This window comes from Triticum urartu, chromosome 5A (assembly GCF_056163025.1).
Source record: "Triticum urartu cultivar PI428250 chromosome 5A, HENAU_Tu73, whole genome shotgun sequence".
Taxonomy (NCBI): domain Eukaryota; kingdom Viridiplantae; phylum Streptophyta; class Magnoliopsida; order Poales; family Poaceae; genus Triticum; species Triticum urartu.
The window spans coordinates 510,429,966-510,435,373 of NC_141877.1; positions in this window are offsets into that span (position 1 = coordinate 510,429,966).

Below are 5,408 nucleotides of genomic sequence, written 5' to 3' on the forward strand. Positions count from 1 at the left end.
CCTCAGAAAATTGGCTAGGTTGTCAACTGGAGGTGGCGGCGGTCCGTTGTTATTATTGTTGTTGTTGTTGCCTTGATTCTGAACTAGCAACTGCATCAGTGTATTCTGCTATTGGATCAACTGAGTGAGCTCCGGTGGGAAGACAAATCCGGGGTCACGTCTCGGAGTCATCTGATGGGTATAGAGGGGATAGGTTAGAATAGAATGAGGTCTAGTGAGAAAGTACTACCCATATGAACATGAGACAAACACAATCATATCACACCAAATCAATTTCAAGCAAGGGCATACAATCGATCTAACTATCGTTACAGTGCTTGGACTACTAATATATACATGGGGGGGATACTACTAATAATATGGTGGTCTACTAAAAAATTTGATCAGTAGAAGACTCCATGATATCTGCTCCAGCTTCGTCTTTGTCTTCATAATCATCATCACTACTGTCGGGACCAGAGTCGATGTCGTCGATGATGATGTAGTCCTTGGGATGGTCATCATCTCCTCCTGGCGCAGGGTCTCCCATGAATACTCCTAGCTTCCTTGTCAGGTCGTCATTCATCTTCACTAGTACGGTGATTTCCTCCTTGTATCCATCGTGGGTAGACTTGAGTTCCTCTTCCAGCTCCATGTTCCTAGTCATCAACTTCTTCAGGTCTATCATGCTTGTGCACATCTGGTTCTCCTAGCGATGAATGTGCTGGTTTAACTCCTGGATGTAAGCTACAATGGACCTGCCTTTCCTGTTGCTGATCATCTCCCATTGCTCATCTCGGAGCCCACATATCTGGTAGATGGTGTCCTTAAGATCCTTGTGATAGACTTCGCCGATGCGTCCTATAGCGATGTGGGCTGCCATGCTCTTTCCTAGGCTCCAAGTTGGTGCATCAAAGGAAAACTCTATGGGCTCAGTTACTGGAGTGAATGTCCTTCCTGGAACTTCTCGAATCATCCAACGCTCCTCTTCTGGTAAAGTGGCGGTGTAGGTCCCGGTGAAGCTTGGTATTCTAATGTTCAGGTACCTAGTGACTTCCTTCAAGTGTCGTCCAAAAGATGTGTCTTCATCCGGCTGTGCAAACTTGTTCCTTGTGTCTGCCATCCTATAGACTAGAAGATGGAGAGAAGTCATAAATGAGTAGAGTAGAGTGACCTATGGCTCATCTTAGTGGTCGTGTCGTACAGTCAGCGTGTGCTCCGATACCATCTTGTAGCGATCCAACCTCAAACGGTCGAATCTCTGTGCATAAGTGTCATCCCTAGATCGGTAATGCTGACACACACAGTACTTTGAAGGATTTATAACAGAGTAGCAATCACACACTTATTACATCGATAGTCTCAAGAGAGAACTTAATACAATAAGTATGGCTTAAGGCTATCTAATTATGATAACAGCGGAAGGCTTGGAAGATAAAGTGAGTCCATCAACTCCAACGGCATAGCTGAGTGCTCGACAACGACCTAGCGCACCTTACTCTTCATCTGAAAAGTCTACAACATGATACGTTGCAGCTCGAAAACGGGTCAGCACATGGAATATGCTGGCAATGTAACACAGTAAAGTAATGAACAGAATAAAAGCTATCACTACATGCATATATGGATGGTGGAGGCTCTATGGTTAAAGTGTTTTTGCGAAAAGCCAATTTTTCCCTACAACAAAGGAATATATTTTATTTAACCATCATGGTAGTTGTTAAACATTGAGAAGGTTCCTCCAACGCAATCCCCATTAAGCAGTATTAACAACCCAACAAATTAATTTAGAGTGATGAGATCAACATGATAATCCAAGAACCAGATACTCAAGATGTCCATAACCGGGGACACGACTAACCATGATTAGTTTGTATACTCTGCAGAGGTTTGCACACTTTTCCCCACAAGTCTCAATCTCCTCTATTGCATTTCTCGCACTACATGGTGTTTGAGAAACGGATGACCGAGACACAGTCTTTCAGAAATATTAACTCTTTACTCTGGGTCGACAGTTACACCTACTTTCCCCTACGTCTGCTAGCCCAACACTGAAAGAGGTCATGCAACATACTCAACTATGCTAGAGCCCATAATAGCTTGTGGCTGCACACGGAAGTTTCTAGCATGAATAATCTTATGATCCCTTTGAGCCTGGGTGGCGAACCATAGGATGATCACACGGGTACTCCGGGATATCCTAGGACAGCACTAGATTCTCCAGGTGCCCGCAACCAATCCACCCAGATGTGTATTTAAGTATCCACCTTAAGTTAACCATTAATTAACAATCTCAAATCTGTCATGGATCACTCAAACCCAATCTATGTCTATGAGCATAGCATGGCAGTATAAGCATAACATAGAAGTAACTCCCAAGGGTTTGATAATAAAAGGGCAATAGGTTCTACCTCATCATCTACTTCCCAAAACCCACATGTTAAGAGATCCTAGTCATGCAATGTCTGAGGGTTGTAACTAATGCATAAAAACTGGGTAATAAAGGGGTATGATCAATGTGTTACTTGCCTTGCTGATGATCTGCAAAACCTAGTGACTCATAGTAGCACGCTGCGGACTCCAGGAATTCTATCGGAAACAAAAAATAACATACATAAGCACTCAAGCAAATATGCAAGGGTAAAACATCAAATAAGAAGATCCAAACTGAAAGTTCAACTGAAAAGGTTCGATTTAAAAAAAGAAACGATCAAAGCGGAGGTACGGAACTGAAACTACGATCAAAAGAACTTCGAATAGAAATCTGCTTGGAACCAAATTTTAAATTGTGAAAACCATGTTCAAGTTGATTAAATAGAAAGAGGGCTTCGAGATGAAGATTTTGGCGTTGGTTTCACTGGATTTGGACAAACGGTTAAGAAACGACGAGGGTTTGAAGATCAGGGGCTAATCTACGATAAAAATAATCATGGATAGGTCCCTGGCCGAAAAAAAGAAAGGACTAACAAACGAACGTTTGCTGTCTGAACCTAACCGGCGAACAACGTTCGTTAAAATGAATGAACGTACGAGCGTCCGCTAAAAACATAAACCGAAGAAAAACCAAACCGATCTAAATAAAAAACCAATCTAGGGTTTTGAAGAAAAACCGGGCGGTTTTTACCTAAAACAAAAAAACCGGCGACGGATCCGGCGGCTTCGGTGGCTCGATTCCGGCGGACAGGCGGCATGGGGCGGCGGCTCCGGCGGCTAGGCAACGGCGGCGCGGCAGCGGCGGCGCGGTGTGCGGCGCGAGGCGACGACACGGTGCGGGGCAGGTGGCGGGCGGTGTGGGGCGGAGGGGCGGCGACTCTGTCCTTTAAAGGCCCGAGAGGGGGGCTGGTGTGCGGGAGGGGGCGGGCGGCGGCGTAGCGGCGTCGGACTCCTTTAGGATTCCGTCTCGGGGACGACGGGGACGGCGGCGCGGGAGTGGGCCGGCTGGGCTTCGGACGAGTCGGTCCGGAACATTTTTTTTAAATAGATTTTGCTGAGAAAAATCCTAAATAAAATAAAAATAAAATCTTAAAATGCCAAAACAAATTTTCACCATCTAAATAAAATATTTAGAACAAAGTGAACATTTTCTTGCCCTAAAATGCAATTTTGAAAAATGCATATTTTTCTAATGCAAATAAAATAGCAATAAAAACCAAATAAAATAATATTTGGTTTTAATAATTTTCCTCCAATATTTCATTTATTTTGGAGAAGTCATATTATCTCCTCTCATATATTTTTAATATTAGAAATATTATTTGGAGAGAAAAATAATTAAAACCAAAATGATCCACTTTTCAATATTTGAGAGAATTCAAAATGAAAACAATAAAATCCCCAACTCTCTCAGTGGGTCTTTGTGTTGCTTAGGATTTTGGGATCACAAAGCAAAAATGCAAATGAAATATGATATGCATATGATGACCTATGTATAACATTCCAAATTGGAAATTTGGGATGTTACATCTGTCTAACTCGGACCTTATCTCGACTCGGATCCGACTGCGTCGAATCCGACCAGATCCTTCCAAGTCCATATTATCTGGTTAGCATCCAATGCCCCATGGCTAGTGAGACCAAGCCATCGACCGTGTCATATGCTAGTCTAGTGGGCCGCGCGTCCACACAGCCCTTTCGACTAGGGACCTTTTAGGACATTCATCATACAATGCATAGTCCCACAAACAAGTCACGTACTTGCTAATACACATCATTGATAATGTCCAAGGACTATCTTTATTCATAAATACATAGGAAATACCATCATACATGATTGCCTTTAGGGCATATCTCCAACAGTCTCCCACTTGCACTAGAGTCAATCAAATAGACATCGAATGCCCATAGCTCTAACGTGCCCCTGATGCTTGGTTTGTGGAAGCGGCTTAGTCAACGGATCTGCAACATTTGCATCCGTGTGAATTATGCATAACTCAACATCACCATTCTTTACGATCTTTCGTATCAGGTGATATTTCCGATCTATGTGTATGGTCTTGTGGTGATCCCTCGGCTCCTTGGCTTGTGCGATGGCACTAGAATTATCACAATAAAGGTCAACGGTTTTACCGAGGCTGGGAAAATACCAAGATCATCCAGAAAGTTCCGGATCCAAACACCTTCCTTTGCAGCTTCACAAGCTGCAATGTATTCGGCTTCTGTGGTAGAATCGGCCACCGTATCTTGCTTGGAACTCATCCAGCTCACTGCTCCTTCGTTCATGACATACACGAATCCGGACTGTGATCGACAATCATCTATCTCGGTTTGGAAACTAGCATTGGCATAACCCCTTACAACGAGCTTTTCCTCACCTCCATAATCTAGGAACATCTCTTTAGTCCTTTTCAGGTACTTCAAAATAGTCTTTACCGCTGCCCAGTGACTCTCACCTGGGTTGGCCTGGTATCTACTTGTTAGGCTTGTTGCAAAAGCAACATCAGGTCGTGTACATATCATGGCATACATGATGGATCCAATTTTCGAGGCATACAAAATTCGACTCATCCTGCTTTGCTCATCAGATGTCTTAGGACTCTTAAGTATCGCTTAGCCTTATACCATGTGAGACAGGCAAGAACCCTTTCTTGGCCTCAATCATGTTGAACCACTTCAACACTTTATCTATGTACGTGCTTTGGCTCAAGCCAAGCAGCCTCCTTGATCTATCTCTATAGATCTTGATTTCTAAAATGTAAACTGCCTCACCAAGGTCCTTCATTGAAAACTTGCCATTCAATGATTCCTTGACCGAGTTCAGCATCGAAACATCATTTCCGATCAGTAGTATGTCATCTACATACAAGATCAAAAACACAATCGAGCTCCCACTTAACTGCTTGTATAAAAAAGCGTCCTCATCGCTTTTGATGAAACCGAGACCAGTGACGACCTCATCAAAATGAATGTTCCAACTCCGAGATGCTTGCCTC